At 38.3% G+C, this 21,835-nt stretch overlaps 1 protein-coding gene across 2 annotated transcripts in view; it reads left to right on the top strand.

Annotated features, from left to right (window-relative positions):
- Positions 1–21,835, top strand: part of PRKN (parkin RBR E3 ubiquitin protein ligase) — a 781,894-nt gene that overhangs the window by 135,901 nt on the left and 624,158 nt on the right. The gene's annotated exons all lie outside the window — the stretch shown is intronic.

Below are 21,835 nucleotides of genomic sequence, written 5' to 3' on the forward strand. Positions count from 1 at the left end.
GGCTAAATAAATAGATATTGTATGTCAGTCATAGGAGACTATTTGTTCCTGTCAAGAGTCCAGTAGTCTCTGAACATCTTCTTTTAGATATTCCAGGTCTGCAAAGTTTAGTGTTTTATACCAAATTTACTTATTTGAAGTTCTAGGATGTTACATGGCATTTTTTGAGTTAGCAGAGCAATACAACAATATACTTAAATCATAATATCATGACAAATTACACTTTGCAGAATATAGCAATTTCAATGTACAATTGAATCACAAGGATAATATGATTCTCATTGACTGTCTGAATAATAGGCTCAGTGTCATGACAGTGGGCGTTCCCAGTGGGAAGGAAGGAATTCCACAAGGAATACTTTGAGTGAGAAGTCAGCTCAAGCCCATTGTTACATCCCAAGCTCTTTTTGTTCATTGTTCTATTTTTTTGTACTCTTATGTTTGGCCAAGGTGTGTGTATGGCACATGCAGGAAGACATTTGCTCTCTTTTAACTCAGGGATGAACAGTTACACAGCTGGTTGGTTCACTTAATTGACATACCAGTTGATCTACTAAGCTGACTGCAGCTGGCTGATCAACTCAGCTGATAGAGCCATTTATCCAGACCAAAACCGCCCAGAGCCATTTATCCAGACCAAACCCACGCTCTGGGCATTTTTGCGTGGAGCTGTGTTCAGCTTCCTTTGCAGCACCTGTGCCAGTCACTCCCTACATCCTCCCCTGAGCTTCAGGACCACGTTGCTGTTGGCCATCTCCTTGGAGCCTTCTTCCATTGTAGGGGTTCCCTGGTTGATCACAGTCCCTCAAAACGATACACAGTTGTAATTTAATATCTGTCTACCACCCTAGGAAAGTCTTAGTAGCACCTCTGTCCTTCTACAAGTAAATCAAGCCGTATCCCTAGTGCAGCTGATGGTTCTCTGCACACATGAACACAACAGTGTGTCTCACAGCAGTGAACTGCAGTGATAGTTCATTATATCAAAAACTCTTCAGACAAGCTGGTCCTAATTGTCAGGATGACAGCAGTCACTGTAGATGCTGATGTTGAGTATAACACAGATCAGACTGAAAAGAGATGGTGATTTTTTTTGGAGTAAATATTATATTCAAGGAAATAAATAAATAACATCATAATGATTGAATAAAAGCCGTGCAGCTGTCATGTGGAAGCTGTTTCTGCATACAGGTCAGTCTGACAAATTGTTTTGCAGAAGGTTTTCCTGCAAGATTCATGAAATCAGCAAGGAGGTTCCTGTCTTCTTTATATCTAAAAATAGGTACAGAACTTACTCAAGATACAGAAGTCAAGTGTACATTTCTAGTTCTTTGATTTTATTATTTGATTAGTCCATATTTGGACTAACAAGTCCTGTGTGAAGTACTATAGGTTAATTTAGATTTTCCTCCTAGTTTCATCACACTTTTAGTTGACAGTAAGTAAAAAAAAAAATAAGCATGTTTGGACTTATCTCCTATAACGTAGTTATACGAAAAGGTTTTTCTGTATCCCAGGTTAATATTACAAATACCCAGACAACAGTTAAACATGAGCTGTTTGAAATTTTGGTTCAATGAATGGCAAACTTCACCAATGAGATAGAGTGTATCCCTTCTGGAAAACTCAACAGAATGATGAATACAGCTCCTTAGCAGCCCTGAAATTTATGCTTTCTCACATCTTTGAGTAATATCCTACCTAAGCACTGACAAGCAGGCTTCTTACCCCATTTTTAAAAACAGTACCTAAATCTGTCATTTTACTTTCATTGCTTCACTTTTATAAATCGCAGCAGGAGAGAAGCAAAGGACTTCAAGTGCAACAAAATTGTGGTCACATGTAGTTCCCTTACTCTAGACCCTTTTCTGGTCCCAAATTTAAGGCTTTGGGGTTTATGTTTTGTGTAACACAAGAATGCATGTCTATATCGTACCTATTCAGAAAATGTATCCTGGAAAAAAATAAATCACAATTACAGGCTGGAAGGAACGAATCCTAGATTGGGATGCAAAGCAAATTTTGTATTGCTTTTAATACAAATTCTTGTATTAAAATTTGAAAGGTAAATTTATTTTGAAAGACTAAAAGAACATCCTTGGAGAAATTTAGAATGCTGCATACTGGCTTTCCTGAAACTGAATATTTATCAAGTCTTAATGCATGGAAGCTTCCTAAAATATTTTCATGGGGAAATTAATCACTTTGTCAGAATGCTAATTGTTTTGACAGTTCCATAATATGTTTTCAGTCTGTATATTAAATATTATTCTATTGTTTGAATTGAGTATTTATTATATCTGATATTTATAAGAATGGCAGTATCAGTATTGTTCTGTAAGGTTTTATATTCAGAGTATTTTTTAACAAGTACCGATTGGTATGTACTTTAAAGAAATATATGTCTTTATCAAAGCCACGGTATAATACAATCTGCTTCAATATGCTGACATTTTCATGAATACATATGAACATGTAGTTGGTCGTGGACTTGGGAGAAGACAAATGTTAGAAAATTACATGAAAAATACCCAGAAGTGACAATTTTTAATAACTTAATGAACTAACAATCCTCTTTGAAAAAAACCCACCTGTTATGATTTCATGTTTATAATTCTTTATAGTCTGTGAGCCAAATATTTATATGAAAAATTCTAAAATATTCCAAATTCTGTGCTCTCAACCAGATGGCAATAATATACCCATAGCATTTTAGACTTTTAAAACCTATTTTAGGGGTATAATGTTAGTGGAACACACTTCTATGCCTAACGCAAAAATATTCCTTTCTATTAATTAATCTGTATGCGTTCTTTCATTGACTTTGAATGAAAATATTCTATTCTTCTACTGTAAAATGCATGTTTCTTTCTTGGACAAGAATCTTTTACAGTGTTGGAGCTCTTGAGTGAAATCTTGGCCCTGCTGTGGAGAACGTGAATTTGCTGCTCCTGTGGGACCCGGCTCTCTTGCCATGTACCTTATTCATTAGTTACAATAGTGCAGGCGCGACTGACCTGAGGCACTTGAGCCCGATGCACCTCAGGAGTCAAAGGCAGCAATTGCAGTAGGGCTGTGGCACATGACAACTTAGAGATGTATGGTGGCACAAGGGCTCCTGGATAATCCCTCGCTGTGGAAAGTGAGCACATGGAGAGGCTGACCACAAGTACGTAGGGATCCGCTTATACATCCTACTCCATCCTGTCCTTCAGTGGAGAGGTAGGGATACTTGTAAAGCCACTGTCATGTCCTGCCTGCAGACTACAGCACACCCAGAGCAGCCCCTGTGTCTGTCTCTCTGGCACGTGTGGAATGAATCTTATGGCTCTTGACCCTCTGGTATTTTTGGAGTGTCGCTCATGGGGTCAGGACCGTTGATACTATATCAGCTGTATTGCTTTTGGCTCCAGTTTTAAAGTAATGCTTTCTTGCATATTTTTTCTCTGATGCACTGGTTCTTAAACTGTGTGGTTAAATAGAAGGAGATTTAATACAAATGTCAAAATGATCAAAACATTTTTCACTTTATAGTACTTAGTGACACAGAAACATTTAGTACTGGTGATTTAGTGAACTGCATACAGGGCTAGACTAATCCGGTTCCTCTCCATGTCACCCAAAAGTCTTCAGAAAAGGTTGGCATTTGGATGTCAGTATTGTCTGTTCCATCTTGCTCTGCACAGGTGCTTGTGTTTCTCATAAAAGTGGAGAGTGATACAATAGTCCTTTAATAATTAGGCCTAGATTTGATGCAGTCAGAGTGAGTTATGCCTAAAATGAATGCCAAGGTCTGCTTCAGTTACCATCAGTGTGGTATAAGGAAGCCGGTCCACCTACTTAGTATGATGAGCTTTGTAGCTGAATTATGGACGGAAGGTTTTCTAAATCCAGAAAATAAGACTCATTTCAGCTGTTATCCTTTTTCTTAATAAAAGACTCTTGAAATTTTCCTGTTAGTTACTAGCATATACATACATCCACAGCATGTATAAAATGTGTGTATATACATATATACTGCATGTATATATACAAAGATAGTGTGTGCATGTAGGTGGAGTGTGTGTGTGTTTATATACATATATAAATATATGTGTATATACATATATATATATGATGTGTGACTCCTAAAGGGACTACCAGATAATCTTTCCACAGTATTTCAGCATTTCTAATGTGTTTCACATAAGCTCATGCATTTTCTGGAGAGCTTTTCAAGCAGCACTGATGTTGCCAGAGAGCGGAGATCATAATGTGGTCAGCTCTGCTCTTGGGCCCAGTCTCTTTCTTGGCTGTCTCAAAGCTCGCACTGGCACGGGCAGTGAATGGGAACTCAAAGCACGTGTGGTCATTAAAGACATAGCAACTGTGTTTTTCAAAGAGGTTGATTTGGGTTGGTTTTCATTTTTTTTAATGCAGCCTCCTGAGTCTTTTCCTCTTATGTCCTTCACAAAACCATTGCAATAACAGTATTCAATCTCAGTCTGCAGCAACGCAAATATATTGAAGGAAGGTTTTGCAAAATGCTGTTGCATTTATGTAAAGCTGTTTTTTCTTTAAGTTATTGTGTCTGCTTCTTTTGAGTTTTGAATAATTTTTAGATCTAGGTTTACTTCAGTATTTTGGTGCAGTTACTATTTTATTACATATATATATTTTTAATTTACTCTTCCAGGTACAACTAATGTAAGGGTTGACACTTTCTAAGTAGAAAGTTAGACTACCCCAGCAATAATAGAAGAGTCCAAGTTCGACATACTATATTCGGTCTACCTTCTCTTAATGGCATCTACAAGGGAGCAATAAAGGGAAGTGTTCTCTTCTACTGGAGCATTATATACTATGCAAGGATTACTTTTTTTTTTCCTTGGAAAGGGCTTGAATCAGTTGAACTGCAGAATTCTGCGTTCATGGTTCATTTAGGTGACAAAAAGACCCAGAGTTGCACTGGCCTATTAAAAGGCAGAACATATTGAAGAAAAGTGCTAAATAATTTTAAATTATACATTTACTACTTCAGAAAACAGCAAATATTTCAAACTAATATTTGTATCAGTGTCCTTTTGTCCATGTCTTCTTAATTTAGGATTCCTGCAAGTTTTGAGATACTTTAATTTTTGGTTGAGTTCTTTGGCCAATGATACAGACTTATTTTGAAGAATCACATCTTTATGCTTTTTATTGTTTTTATACAACTTTTATTGAATGACTTTGTGAAATTTCTTTATGAAATGGGTATCTGCATATTGTGAATTTAGGACTGACTATTCCCTGTGGAACATTTGTATGACAAATTAATATCAGTCTTTAATTTTGTAAAGTATATGACTTGACAGGAGATGGAAATGTTTTGGCAAGTACGGACTGAAAGATGGACTCAGTTTTTCATGTTTTCTTTCCTTGTGATTGCATTCTGTTACCTGTACTATTCTTTATTTTCCTTCTGCTCTTTGTTCTTAAAAAAACCCATGAACTATTCATTGAATAGTTAAAAAAAAAGGTAAAAGGAAAAATGTTGAAATGTATTCTTTTCTACAGTTAGCTGTCCTGTATACTTACTCTTAGCGTGAGTTAGAGGATCTTTGCAAGCTTCTGTTTTTTAATAATTCCTAAAAGGCACAGCCTGGAGTAGGGACATTTTTCATGCTGTTTCATGATTTACCTATATTACACAAGAGAAATGGAGACCACTCAAGTTTTATTCCCCAAATCATGGCATTGACTGTAAGCCCTCCCTAATCCTGGAGAAGCCTTTTCTTCCTCCTCTGATCTATTTCTTTTGCATTTCCAGTCTTTCCTCTCTTAGTTTCATTATTCCCTTTGTCTCCATTTTGCATTGCTCTGTCGTGCACTGAAATTTATCTACTCTGTTTTTCAACTAATCTTTTATGAGTCATTCAGAATAATTATCTGGTGAGTGTCTGGATACAGGCCTCAGGCTTCTGAGGTCTCCTGTTTTTTCTTGGCTTTTCAAGCTGGGGACTGCCACTTCGTTAAATCATGGTGTTTGGTGCTCCCTTCTGTTTTACAAGGCATCCGTTTCTACATCAGTCCTGGCTATTTCTGCGATGAAAGGTCATAACAGCATTTCATGGACAGGCCAGAGCACCACTATTGAAGATCCAGGGTAGCCCAAGTCCACCGATTGCCTAAAATTAGCTTTCAGTCAGGGCTCCTACAACTTCTTGTGAAAGCCAGAAACTTTTAGGATTTTAGAAATTCTTCTACCTCTTACTAGGCCAGTGAGACTTAGGAGTGAAAAGCACGTAAAAATGTTGGCTGCAGAAAAGCTGGATTCTGGGGAAGGTAACATCCCATTTTAAATCTGATTTAGCACACTTCTTGGTTTCTCTGCTTGTTTTAAGTAATATCTTTATAGAAGTTGTTTATCATGGCAATGAAACAGTTTCACTAACATAGTATAACTGTTTAATTGCTATCGCTGTTTCGATTGCATTAATCTTGCATGGGATACATTATTAAACTAAATAATGGTGTGTTTTGGCATATTTAAAGAAACCACCCTATTAAAGTGACCTCTGTTAACTCTCCGGAAATCATGAGATGTGTGCTAGATCTTCTGGATTTTTTTCAAGAAAGAAAATAAGGATTTCATGTATCTGATGATAAATATTTGCCATATTGCAATCACCACCATATGTAGTATCACAAATAAATAATGGCCCCAAGTCTTTTGTACGTGTTTTTGTTACTGATGTAACTTCTTTTCTCCATAATGAGAATTATGATTACTATTTTATTTGAGAATTACTAACTATTCAGTTGTGATCAAGCTGTATCATGTATGACTAATTCTTTGGAGGAAAGAGAAACTAAAGAAACCCACTTTTTTGTGTAGCATAATAATTTAGAAGAAATATGTCCATATTTTACTTCTCTTTTCTAAAATGAAAATTCCAAGAACATTGTCACGTGTTTGTACCTAATACTTGACGTACCCAGTTTAAACCAGCAATTTCTGTTCAGAATTCTTAGTATTCTTGAACTAACTTAATTTTACTGCTAAGTTCCTCTAAATAAATTTCTAAATATCTAACCAAATGACCTATTTCTGTTCTGCCACAGTATTTCATTTTTAATTTCAGTCACTATTCAGAGCTCGCACATGCCATTACAAAGGTGTGGCTTTAGTGGGATGATTGGCTTAAAACATTTTATAGCTTTATTTAAATAAATCTTGTTCTGATTTTATTTGTTTCACATTTCTTACTTGCCTAAGTTGACACAGTTAATTTTCTCTGTATGTTGTTAAAAATGTGTTACTAAGATGGACATAGTGACATTATAACTATATATGTCACAGTGATTTTATCCCTAAACATTGTAAAAATGTAAAAAGCATTATTGAGCTCAGTGAGGTTCTTTGCATACAGAATTATTCATATGCCTAGCATCATATACTGATAGAGCCAATGTGTGGAACATACACTATGAAAAAATTCACCTATTTACAGGTATAAAGCTGCTGATGTCCAGAGTACTCTAAATAGGTTGGGAGGGAAAATTTTGATCAGAACAACTTGACAAACATCCACTGTATGTGAAAACACCATAGAGTTTGTAATGACTGTAAAGGAACACTACATGTTAAAATTGTTTTTAAAAGCCTCATATAATATGTACTATACTCAGACTCAGCATTTCTGATCTACTGCTGTCTTGCTTCCACCATCTGCTTTTACAAAACTATTTTTACCTTAACAAGTATCATTAGCTGCCATTGAGTGGCCCTTTGATGTGAGTCAATCACAGACGAGAATAAAATTGCATAATAGGCCGTAATTTCCTGTCTGATCATAAGCTCAGCCTTGCTTGCTGGGAGATTTCCTTCAAACTCCTTGACAAACGCGCTGGCACATGGAGTGACTGGTTGCAGCTGTGCGCCCATTTTATCAGAAAGACAGAAAGAAAGGAAATCTTGAAAAGTATTGAAGTGTTTGTGAAACTGCGGGGAAACTGTTTGGGAAACTTCTGGGAATACTCATAGTTAGAATGAAGAACTTGAGGGGTTTTTTTCAGCAAAAAAGCCTGCCTGATCTTTCAGGCCTCAAAATAGGTTTTGAAAATGAGTAAAACCCGTAGAAGACTACATTGCTCTTTTAGCATCATTCCTCCTGATAACAGGAGCAATGGAAACAGCACATGACCCAAAATAATAACTTAATATGGGCCTACCACATTTTCTTCAGAGAGCCGAAAGACTTGGTCAGCACAACCAGCGCTTAAAAATGAAGATAGATTTAGCTGTTTCAAACTGTATTGCACCTCACGTGCCTCACAGAAATTGTAGTTCTTTTCTGTCTTCCACCCACCTTGCAAAACAGGATTTTTGCAAGAGAATGTGTGTCACTCTGCTATGCAGGTACATCTTTATAGCAGTGCGACCCATTCCCAAAGGCTAGATGCAGCCTGTACTTGCTGCCTCTTACTAAGCTTCAGCTTTTCCAATGTAAGGCAGAAAATAGCCCGTGTATAGAGAATTATATGGATTCAAACACAGATTTATTATTCTGCTTGTTCAGAAATTTTAACTTTATGCCTTCTTAGTTAGAACGAAAATTCTGAGCTTCTGTTCTTTGGGGAAAGAAGTCCAAATTTTGATCTAAGAAAAATGAAAGGGATGTTTTAACTTAAAAATTGTTTTCAGTAAACTTTCACTTCAGCATGAAGGAACTGATTCATCCTGTCATCATCAGTTCAGCTGTTATTTCACATTTTAATTTATGTGGATCTTGCTTTTGTCAAAGCAAATTTTTAAATCATTTTCTTTATCTGACATTCATTAAATGGTACATGCCCACAAGACCTTTGGCTTCAGTTCATTATATGTGCCAGTGGAAACACGCTCTTCCAGGGGAATTATGGCTTGAACTAGATAAACAGACTTCTTCTTCTGACATCTGAGATATTTTGATCTATCATGGTGATAAGCTAAAACTTCAGGTTATGAGGCCTCCTTTTTAATGGTAAAATTACTTTATATAGCCATCTCAGTCTCTAATAAAAAACCCTGAAGTTTCTTAGCTTTCTAGTGAAATATACCCCAAAACTATAGGCCTGCAGGCCTAGAAATATCTAACTTCCTATCAGCTATGGACCTAGATCTGACAGAGAGAGACACAAATCATTATGTCATCTTCCTCAAAGTTGCTGATACATGGGATAGTAAAGGTACATCCAGCAAAACAGATTGGCAGAGAATTGGTAAAGTGGCAAGAAACATACACGGTAAATTTGTGGCACAGCATAGCTCCACGTGGTCTTCACTATTTTGTGTGCCTATCTATAATATATACATGCTTTGGCTCTGCATAGCGTTGATTTTAAAAAAGCAGAACATAAGGGAAATTTCTTGTACAGTATCTTAAATATTTCGACACTTCTGTACTATCGTATTCAGCTGATGTACTATATACATCACCATTTATCAATCTGAGGCTTCCTATTGTATTTTGGCATTTCATTAAGATTTGGAGTTATTAATTTTTCATATTTGTAATAGCATTTGAGTCATGTGCTTAGTAAGCATTTTTTGTGAACTAAGTGCTGGAGTACCTCCTCTCATCCTACTCAGCAAGTTCATGTCTACATCGGCTCAGTGAATAAGGATTTCACTCTGTACTGAAATAATATTCTGAATTGGGGATTTGATAAGTATCTAACTAACTCTCTCTCTCTCTAATCTGTTTACATCTATGCACACACCCATTTTTACACATTTAATGTATTTAAGGGGTGATTGTAAATGACTGTATTGAGTTTATTTTAAATAGCTCTAATTAGTTTCTGTGTGTTCAGAGAATATACTGAATTCATAGCGTTCTGGTGTTACACTGGGATATTTGATATGTGTTTAGTTTTTCCAGCTAGCTATCTAGCAGTTTTATAGTAGCAATGATAGACTATTTTTGGCAGACAATTTGGGCCATATGTTTTTGCCTGGCAAAAGTGGCTGCTGGGTGTTTTCTTGTGTCAGGGACTTAGGGGTATTGAATGTGGGTGTGAGATAGATAGCAAAAGTAAATGTGAAAAAAAATCAACAAAGGGAAGAAGAGCTTTGAAAACTCAAGAGCAAGAAAATTATCTTTGAAATACGGTAAATCTTCAACCTTAGCTACAGAAACTTTTTTTAATGAATTCAGAAGAAAAGTTGAGTACACATTTCTATTACACAAATGGAAGTTTCTTTGGCAACTCGTCATTTTATAGTTCTCTTTTGATTTAAGGGGTTAAATTTTCCTGTCAGAGGAGTAAGTAGCTAAGATAGTTTTACTAAAGCTAGTGTAATTACTTAGGAACTTGAACTAATCTTTGCATTACATCTTTAATAGATGTAATTTTGCCAAAAATAATTTAGCATGGACCTGTCAGGGTAAATTCCAAGTTGCTACAGAAGCGCTGTCAGACTTTTTGAAACAAAGCACGTTTTTTCAAATGTGAAAAAGGCAGGGAGATTTTAATGTTGTTTCAACTTTAACTACCAACAATACGTCCTTCTGAAAACTCTGGAGCTAGAGCAGCCCTCCTGGAGCCGGGGGTGTGTGAAAGCAGGGCAGTTGTGCTTCCCGCAGGCCAGGGATCCCTGTCGGGCCGTGTGGCGGCCCTGACAGCCCCGCGCCGGCGGGAAGCTGAGGGGTTGTAGAGCTGGAGGCCAAGCCCCACACAGAGGCGGAGCGCCCAGCAGGGCCTGAGAGTCTGGGTTTAATCAGGTTTCTGTCCATGAGGAGGCGGGAGGAGGAAAAGGCCGGCCGTGTTGGCCCTGTCAGGGCCGAGCGCCTTGAGCGCCTTTCGCACAGCCCTGCCCGCTCACAGACACCTGGGGCAAATCCCGTCTTGATGGAGGAACAGGAGCGCGGCGCCCGCCAGCAGCTCTCTGCCTCACATGCACACACGTGCTCTTTTAGAGCCTGCTTTGAGACTCTCAGATTTGCTGTGGCTGGAGAGATGTTACATTTCTTCTTACTAGCCTTTCCCAGGAGCAGTGAGAGCAGGGTGGTGCCACCATGGCAGAGCAGCGGCCAGGGCCGGGGCCTGGCAGGCTGGAGCACCCATGGCCCTACAGCGGGGTGGGCCAGGCTGGGCCTGTGGCGAGGGACAGAGCAGGGATCCACTGCCAGGTCAGTGCAAGGCGGCAAGTCAGGTCACATCTGTGCAAGAAGCCCAGGCAGGAGCAGTAAAAGGCTGGTCTGGGCATGGGCCCTGCTGTGGCGTTGCTGGGGCAGGGGCTGACAGACCTGGGGGCAAACACGGGGCCCTGGGCTGCGGCGGAGCTCTGGGGGAAGCCAGGCAGGGACAGTCAGGGCTGGTGGTGCCCCCAGTGCCCTGATGGTCTTTCTTCAGGACGTTCTGCAGAGCAGTCATCCTCCTAAGTCCGCTCTGCTGCTGTAGTAATTTTACCATTGAGAAGACAGGTCTCAGGAAGCAGAGATGATGCCCACGGTTGGAGAGAAAAGCCAAGCATCAGGAAGCAGAGTGAGGTTAGCATTTGATGGTGCAGGACAGGGATATGACCATTCCAGAACATCAAAGCTTGTTTTTCTGCTAGTAAAGAACTATTTATCAGTAAAACAGGTAAATGGGAAAGATGCTCAAGGAAAAGAGGCTGCGGCAGGTAGCCTTAAAATTGAATGCTCAGTGATGAAATATAGTTTCATTTGTGCGTCATGTGTCTTAAAGCGAATTGGGAAGTGATTGTAAAGATACTGGGATGCCCACAAATGGGATGAGTAAAAGCAAAGAAACCTAGTGATTCAAAAACTAACATTAGGTCTGTAAACACCAAGGAAATAAGCCATATTTTGTTTCTGTTCTCCAGAGCACCTGGCTACATCTCCTCCCTTGAAGCAATGCATGTGGCTATACTGCATGCAACCATGTACTGGGCTAACTCTGTCCTGGGCCATAACAATGTTTATTCCCTTGAATTTTGGCTTGATTTTACTTGTAGCAGCTCTTGTAGAAATAATGAAAACAAAGATTTCCACGTCAGTAGGTGGGTAGGTAGGTATATTTTCTCTGTAACTTCTGAGGCTTTTATATGTGGAGGTAATCTGTTTCTACGTAGCCATTCCAATGGTATATGTACCATTTTTTTCTATATTATAATATGGATTGTATACATTTTTATACTCATTTGTCCTATAGTGCACAAACTAACAAACTTAATGAGTTTAGAAAGCTCCTTCCTTAGTCAAGTGTGACAGCTGCAATATTTATCATACATTTGTTTGAGTGGATCCTCAGATGTCCACCAATGCTTCTAGTATTTAGCAGAATATAGACACTATGATAACAATGTGTTACATTTCCCGGGGGAACCGCAAATGAGTGTAACTGTTAAAATAGTGGAATCTCACTATTGCAGTCCTCACCTTGCAGTCCCCTTTAAAGCCTTAAAGCTGTTGCTGTAGTCTTACTTGAAATTTTCTGACTTTGATGAATTTTATTGAAGTCATGCAGTCTTTGCAAAAATACTGGCCCATTCTTCCACAGGACAGGGTTAATTTAAAAGCTGCAAGAGTATACATTTTATTTTAAAATCTAATACTTCTTATTAATACAGAAAGCTGTGCATATAGCTGGAAATATGTCGTTTAAGGATTCTTATCCATATCCAAGCACATTAAAGAACAGTATGCATCTATTTAAAATGAAACATGAATTTAGCTTGATTCTGTATCAAGGAAGTTCATGGCAGCTTTGTGCTGACATAAGCATCCAGTAAATCAGGACAAAAATAGCTAGGAAAACAGCATTTTTAAGAGACTTTTTAAGGAAATGCCAACATAATTGTAGTGTTGGGTTAGCTAGCTATGCATTCCTCCAACTTTAAAGATAATTTGGGTATAGCAAAACTGAGTGAATTATTCACAGGAAATAATTCACTGGACAAATTTAGCTTGTCTCTTGGATTAAGAGGCATACTTCCTAGAACAAAATTAGGTTACTGTGAGAATTGCTGAGTTTAAATTTGCCTCACTGCAATACAAGAAAGCAGCCGCATGTGCTTGCATAGTTCTGGAGGAAGAAAAGAGTAGTGCTGAGCTCTTGTCTTTTTTATTTGCCTCTATTTTTGGTTTGGATTACTTGGTAGCAAGGAAGAGTCAGGAGGAAACTGTTAACCTGCCTACTTGCTAGATTTTACTCAGTGTTACATTCTGTGGAGTACATATATGGAAATACAAACCCAGGACATCTACAAAAGAGCTGCCATAGTCATTCAGAGCAAGAGTCAGTTTAACCCCATGACTCCAATCTTGACTGTAAGCAGAGAGACCCTTCTGAAGAAAGACAAAAGGGAAAGAATAGATGATATTTCTCCCTGATGTTCTCTCAGCTTTTTTAAATTCAAATGGCAGGAGCTTTAAAATGTATTTTCATAAGAATGACAAAAAATTATTTTTTGTGACGGTATCTGTTACTTTTTAATGTCTTTGCAGTGATGTTCCTCTTTGGCTCAGCATGTGACTGGAAGACATAGCCCTTTTAAGCTCAAAACATACATATACATATTTCTTTCATACTTTATACATTAACCCCTCCTTTTCAGTGGGAGGTTACTGAGCTGCCTGTGGAGTAACTGTCTCTTCTCCCCTTGAGCCAAAGTTACACATCCTGCATCTACCACTTCTCTGGCAGGGTTTTCCAGAAGGTCTGTTGCTAGTATTGTAAGTAAAAATCTCATTTTTGTCTGTTTGAACCTAGCTCCTGCAAGCCTAAGATGATGCCCCCTAAATCTTGCAATGGAAGTGAGTGCCCAGTCCCCCTTTCCATGCTGCGTATGACTTTGTAGAAAACTGTCATTGGGTACAAATGTAGCATTTATGAGTAGTACTGTATTGCTTTCCGTAAACAGTTGTTTGAATAAAAGTCGATCGTGATTTTTATTTAAAAAGGAAATAAAAATATCAGACATCTCAATCTTAAAATTTGAGTTAATAATCAAGGAACATTTTTTTTAATATTCATTTAGTGTTAGCTAGAACTAAAGATGTTTCTGTGAGTTTATTCCTTCCTAAAGAGAGAAATAACCTCACCAAGGATGGGGTTTTATAGACATTGTTTATGTTAGATTACTACATTGCTCTCTATGTGTGACTGCATCATAAAATCATTTGTTAGGTGAAGGTAATTTACAAATGATCAGAAGCAACCAAATTACTCTAGCTTAATGAGTTGCCAGTTATTGCCTGTGTAGTCTCTTTTTCTGCTGCGGCTGTGAAGTTGGCTTACATTAATGTGCATTAATTTTATTTCACAAATGCAATGATCAAGGAGGCCTAATGCTGCCAGTTATCATGGCTCAGCAGTGAGTGGTAACTCATTAAGTCATGGTTAACTTCGTTGCATATTCTTGTCAGTCTGGACCTGATGCAAAATATACAGCAGGCCTTTTTGCCAGGAAAACGTCACACTAATGCATCGATATCTGCAGCAGCAACCCGCTCATCTCAGGGTAGTGTTGATTTTCAGCCATACAGACTGAAAACGTGTGAAATCCGAGACACTATCTCACTCCTTGTGTAGACAGCAGAGGTTCTGTAGTTAGATTTTCCTCTTTATAGAAGGAGGGAATTGTTGGCAAGAAGAAGGGATGTTCAGTGCAAGGGCATGAAGACTCAGGATCTTGCTATCTAACTTGGCTCCAATTTGTCGGAATTTGGCAACTTTTTGATGAAAAGACATCTGTTTGAGAGTTTCCTTGGAGAGAGCTGAGGATATTTTTGCTAGATGATGAAAGGGCTACATGAATTCCTATGGGACTGGTTGTTCTAGTGCTGATGAAATTTTATTTTATCACATATGTCAAGAAAAAAAATCAGGCAAGCCAGTTGGCCAGAGCTTTGTGACAGTGACAGCAGCCTCCAAAGTGGGACTTGAGGTAGTGGAAGCAGGGTAGAAATTAAAATGGAGCTGCCTGAACCGTCCTGCTCTCCAGTGCTCCTGGGAGCAAAAGGTGTTGTGAAGGTCTCCTACTCTAATGCAGAACCTAGGTGCACAAATCTGTGAAGAAAAAGACTGCAACCCCTTCCAGGCTGCTGGAGTTGCTGTGGAAAGATGCTTCAAAGAACTTTGCACAGAGCTGTTTAGCCATTCAGTTGGACTTCCGGTAACATGTGCTGAGTGGTTGTTTAATAAAAGCCTGCCACAAGACTGAGCTATTCTTTTACAGACCTGACCTCAGCTTACACGGTCTCCCCAACTCATCTATTCCTTTCCATTTTTTGTTCCCCCTTGCTTTACTTCTTTCCCTTTTTGCAATTCCCTTGACACACTGAAAACTGGGAAATAACAATAAAAACTTGTGGAACAAGATTTACTGCCATCACATTATATTGTGTTCTGCTGCTAGTTTCTCACAGTACACGTATCCTACAGTAGCATTTCTACAATTTAGGTTATAGAAATGCCAGGCAGCAACTGACATGCACTCGGGGCTTATAAAGTACCTACAAATGTATCATGTTCATCAAATGTAAAGATTAAAATAATAGAATAGTATCTTGCCGTATGATTGAGGATGCAGGAGTCCCGAGCATCTGAAAAATACTTTTTATTTTCTTTATTGAAATAAAAAAGATACTTAGAACAGATGCCTTCAGCCTATGCCTTGAGCGGTGATGCGCAGTTGTGCTGTAATGGAGGGACTTACAGAACATTTCCACAGTACTCTAGCAGGTGGCGAGGATTTTACATTATCTTGATTTCTACCTTCTCTTCCTTTATTTATCCTTTCTGTGCATTTTCCTGGTTTTAATCTGCACTAAACTGGTTATTTGTACTGAATGAATTATTAATCACAGTTTCGGAGAAAGATTTATTATTGAAAAGGAAGGGATAATACTTTGTGTTAGTCTAGATGTAGGTTTTTGAGCTGAGAAGGGCTGTGTTCTCAAGTCATGTACTGAGCCAAAGAGGAGCTGATTGCCACAGACAGATACTGTCACAAGACTTTTTTTCGCAGTCTTAGGGAAATACATTTCAAAGCTCTTGTCATCTGACCTCAGTAGGGAAAGGGCTTTTAAAAATCAAGAAAGTTTCACGTATTTCACACTGGTTTTGGGTTAAACCTTGGTTTTATTCTTTTTGTCCCTAGCAATAATGGGGAATAAAGAGTATTGAAGCTGTCATAGTTATCATGGACACAATATAATTGCTCAGCAATGAGATCTCAAAGTTTAAACTTGTGCGTTCTGTTGCCACAGATCATTCATTGTAGATTATAGCTTTTGTTTGGTGTGCAGCAAAGCAGGATTCTGTGATTTGCTACTTCAGGAAGAAAAAAAGAATTGGGTATTTCATGTCAAAACTAAAAAGAAAGTTGGTATTTTGCGTGTAGCAATGTAAAAACTTCTACAACTTTTTTTTCATTCTTGACACAGTTCAGTTGTTTTTGTTCTATATATCGGGACTGTGCCTTCTCGGTTTATTCACAAGCAGGGCCTAAGCTTCTCCAACATGCAATATTTATCTTCTCGATTCACAACTGGAAACCTGTAGGATTGATGACAATGGGTGTTAAAGTTTTGGCACTTTTGGTATGACTTGCCAAAGAAGAAAGACTGCTGAATGCCAGGGCCCTGAGAAATGGCCTGTTGAGGTCCTGGCAGGGGTGCCTGCCCACCAGCTTTCTTCCAACCTTCACTTGAAATTCTGCAGCTCCCCTGCACACCTGCCCCATGTACTTGTGTCTGAGTGTAGCCAGTTTGTATCTGCATGTCCTTAAATTTTCAGTTGAGTTTGTACTAACATGCTGAATTGTAAACAGGCACAGCTGAGATGCTGGTACACATTTCTTTCAGTATCCCAGTTATATGCGTGGCAACCTCCAGCGTAAAGGCTGGACAGATAGCAGTACTTAAACTACTCAAGATTTTAGTCATAGTCTTCTTCACTTACTTATGTTCCCTTCGCTAGCAATTCTTGTATTACTTCATGGGGAAAAGTTATTCGTTATATTGTATCCTAAGTGATTGAATTGTGCTGCTGACTCCATTTCCATAGTGGATGCAATGATGTGTCATACTGTTTGTGTGTCCTGGGTTGAGCGACACAGGACTAATTTCTCTTCTCATTCTGGAAAAACCTGCACTTTTAGAAGACCCTAGTGTCTGAATTTGTGAAAATATTTACTTTACAGTCAGCTATGGTATGCGGGATCCAAGGCCTCATGTTTTCAAGCCTTGCCAGGTGCAGGGATGAGGAGGAGCAAGGCCTGGGCGTTTGACACGGGCTGGCCAACAGGATTATTTCATACCATGAATGTCACATTCAATATAAATTAGAAAGCTTGCTGCGTAGTCTGTCTCTCCCTTGGTGGTGGCAGTCCAGAGAACTTCTTGCCCCGGTGCGGGACCCCTGAGCCATTCCCTTCCTCCTGAAGCCATTGCACTCGCAGTGTCTGACATTTGCTGGAAGTGCACAGCTTCCTACTGGTAGAATTGGCTGAGTATAATACTTGTATATCTTATGTTAGTATCAGGATTAATACTGGTTCTTTAGTATTATTGTTAATTATCTAGTCTTATCCCATTAAATCTATTTATATTTCAACCCTCATGTTTCCTTGCTTTTCCCGATTCCCCTTTCTGGGTGGAGAGGGGTCATCGGGTGATAGAATAATTGTCTAAATGACAATAAATTTTTATGGGTTTTCTCAAACCATAGTATTGTGAAACATAAAATCTTCAGGATAGCAATATGTTATTTGGGAACTGGTGCATTTCCGTATTGTATACATAAGAATGAAATGGCTCATTGTACATGAATTCATTAACACAAGTCACTTCAGAGGTGATAACTTCTTAATTTTATTATAATTATTTGAATACAAATCAGCTAAAAGCCAAGAAGTTGCATTCCTTGGGAGCTTTTAGTGAAAATAAATGCTGGGCTGCCTGTATCATGATACACCAGTGTTTACTTATGACCACAGCACCCACTTCTTTCTGGGATTTGTGTTGGTGCTTCATTCTGAGAGAGAGAATCCAAGCAGAGGGGGCTAGTTAACAGGACTGGAAGTGTGAAGAAGTATTTTTTTCCATGAAGTGCTGCAGAATGAAAATATTTTAACGCTTACACGCTACTTCTTGTTCAACAAAAAGAACATAAAAAGTCAACACATTGAATTTTTGATGCATTTGAGATGAAAACCAATGTCAAAATAGTGAAACTTCCCACAGCTGGGAACGGACATTTTCATTCAACTCAGCATTTACTTCTGTGTACACCTCCTCTCTCTGGTCCAATTAGGGTGGCAGGGAGGGGTGGAGGGGTGCGTTTTTACTCCTCACTTCTATTTCCCTAAATCGCTAGCCACTGTCTTTGAAGACTTGTTACATTGTGTAGCCAGCTTTAACCTACTGCTGGACGCTACACCATCATTTCTGTATATACAGTCTCCTATGTTTTCTTTGCACCTGAATGCATTTCACGTACCCTGCAACTCCGTTTATTCTGATTTGTAGTATCAGTTTCTTGGGGAAAATGCGTTGCTCAGTACAAATGCAATTCCTGCCCTTACAGCCAAAACTGAGAACTTTCCCTCTGCCACGATCGCAGAAGTGGCATGCCAAAGGAGTAAGCCTGCAGTCTTTGAAAAAGCCAATTTCCACCACTTGAGTCATCATGCTGGACTAAAAAATTTCTTACTGTGTAGGTACATGCTTGAAAAAATGAGTATTTTCATAGGAAACACGGGACATTCCTCTGGAAATATGTAAAAGTTACTTTATCTATAACTTTTCCCTTATGTAGCACTTGCTGATCCTTCCAAACAAGAGATTAATACTATCCAACTTGTTAAATGTAAAACTGAAATTATTGCATGAAGATGTATACCCCAGATACTGGAAAGGCATAGTGAATTATATATATACTTCTTTTTTTATTCACTGTTTCAATTATATCACTTTCCTCCATTCAGTACCGTGCTTAAAATATGTGGACTTATAGTGAGATTTTAAAGGTACGTAGAGATTCAGATAGATACCACGAGATTTACAAAAGCATCTATGGACCTCTTGATCCCTCTGGGAATCAGATCCTTGTGATATTTACAGAGATTATATTTGACATGACAGTCAAGTCTCACAAAGTTTCCTTTTATCAGACAAGTTTCACTGTTTGTCACCTCTTACAAATGTCGGCGTGGAAGGGTTGATCCAAATGGAGCCTCCTTCTTCAGCTTGTTTCGGCTACTTCTGAACTTTAGTAGCTTGATTTATTTCTTTTGGATTTCCATCAGCAGTTTAGGCCTCAGGTAAATTCCCTAATCTTCTGTTAAGCCAATATTTATTTAACTTTCAGTAGACAAACTTTAAATTCCAAGTCTTTTCAAACTATGCATTCTTTGGAAGAGATCTCAAATGTCTGCATAACTTCACCTGCAATCTCATGAATAATGTGTGCTGTTCAGAGTATCAGCTTGATAGTGATGATTTAATTATTGAGTTGAAATGTCAAAAAGAAAATAATAAGTTTCTTTTTCCTAAAAAGACAGCTTGAAATATTATGTTGATGAAATTCTGGTTTTATTCCACAGACTGAAGTTTTGTATTTAATTTTTGTATGTTCTGTGCAAGTAAGCAGACGTCCCTTCTGTTCTTTTATGTTAAAGAGTTGGTGGGTTGCAGACTTTGTAATAGAATAAATGTGTTTAAGTGCAAAATATTTGTGGATTAGAACTTTCCAGCAAGCAAAGTTTGGCATTCTTGCATTTTTCTGAGTTAGCTCTTCAGGCTTGTTGTAAGAGAGTAGTTGTAATCTTTGCTGTGGAGTACAAAATGTTGCACTAACACCCCCATTTCCCATGTTTGCTTGTAGTTACAATTGTGAGACTCAAATTTTTGCTACCTGTATCTGTTGGAAGTGAATAAAAAGTAAGCTTATTTGAGGGAAGGGGTGGGGATTGTTGATATGAATATGAATTACACTTGCACTAAGTGTGTTGGATTTATACTGTATTTAAAAATGAGTACTGCTTTATAATTAATTTAAATGACACTCCACATCTTTATGCTGCTTTTATCAAGAAGTTTCCTCTTACCAGCACATTTAATTTGCAGAGCCAATGCACTTGCTAACTTTTTTTCATTTCCAAAACCCATAGCACTTGGTTTCATAAGACTAAAGGGGATTATTTGTTAGCTAGGAATAAGTCTTTGGAAATGCACATGTATGCATTTTATGTGTGTATGTGAGCATACCTATATAAATGCTTAAAAAAAATATATGCGCATAGTCAGATAGTCAAGAGCTTAGCATATTAAAAAAGTGTATTCCCCATTGGTTTAACTATATGTTTTGCTACTGGCCCAGATAAAGTTATTTACAGTTGAGCATTATGAGTGTTCTGGAAAGATGGGAAATGTTCAGTTCCCATTATTTATGTACGTATGTAGCTGGAACTACTTTTTGTCATATAAGTCCCCCTTGACTCTCCAAACCACAATCAAAATAACATTCAAATTCCATTGGTTTTTCTGAACAGTATGAATATACAGCTTGCATAGTTTAGTTATTTCCAGAACACCTTTAACTAGAAATCAAAACCAGTAGCAGGATGTACTACAGGAGACTGTTAACACACTGCAGGGCATATGTACTGCACCCTGCCTGACACAGCATTATGCAATCCTACCCTGCATTTTAGTACCTTAAGAGGGTACTTTCAAGAGCAAAACTTAAAATCTTATGTAAAATTTTATTGGTATATGGTACATGAATTGGTTTATTGGTATATGAATTGAAGATAAGAAATTGCAGATATTTACAACATTCATTGCTCAGCAAAACAATGGCAGCATTCTCAGCCATATTCAAATGCTCTTAAAGAATCTGACAACTTTGAAATGGTCAGCTAGACTTTATGTGTTTGAAAAATCATAAAGATCCACTTTGCAGTTTTAAAAATAGTTATTTTTTAAAACCATATAAATACTTTTGAGGTTATGCTTCTGTCACTCATCAAAAATACAAAGTAAATAAAAACTTCAGCTAAAACATTGCAGTGGGAATGGGAAATAAATCGTTAAGAAGACTGGTTGTAACAGTCAATACCCAAGCAGTTTAGGTGACAGGTACCCACTATCTAATTGACATAAATGATTTTTTTTTTCTTTTGGGTTTTGCTAATTCCTTTTCTTCCTGCCTGTGGAGCTATTGGTTGCAATGGTCCATTGGGGAGGTGTCTACTGTTCACACAATCTCCATGACTGATAGGAGCGTAATGAGGTTTTTTCCTCTTTCATAGCTCTTGCAGTCATTCCCCTGACCATGGGCTCGATGAGCACATTCAGACTCCATATGAAAAGCAGCTCTGCCAGCTGCATGGCAGAAGGCTTATGAGTTTATTTGCCAGACTTCTCTGGATGTGTAAACCAGTTGCTGCAGCTCTAAAAATGATATGACTGGTGCAGTAGTGATTTTCTGCACTGAAGGTGGATGCCGGCAGGAGTTATGTACTGCAGATATTTTAGTGAACTCTGAAAAGACCATGCTGTAATACAACACTCCCAAACATTTCTGCTAGCGTGTGATTTTTCTCTCCGTCGTTATCTTCTGTAGAATTATATCTGTGGGAAACCAGTTTATATGACTGAGCTTTGCTGTGTAACAAGGAATTGTTTTCCCTTGTATTATTTAATGCATTTTGTCTCTAAAGCATACCTCGCTTTCCTGCACTTATTTGTTATATGCAGTGGGGAAGAGCACAAGAGGCACAGGTAGCGTGTGTGCCTTCTGTCCGCTAAGGTTAGAACTGAACTGAAAATCTATTGTGCCAGTTAGCAACTACTCAGACAGCTGCCTAGCT

Source organism: Rissa tridactyla, chromosome 3 (assembly GCF_028500815.1).
Source record: "Rissa tridactyla isolate bRisTri1 chromosome 3, bRisTri1.patW.cur.20221130, whole genome shotgun sequence".
Lineage (NCBI taxonomy): Eukaryota > Metazoa > Chordata > Aves > Charadriiformes > Laridae > Rissa > Rissa tridactyla.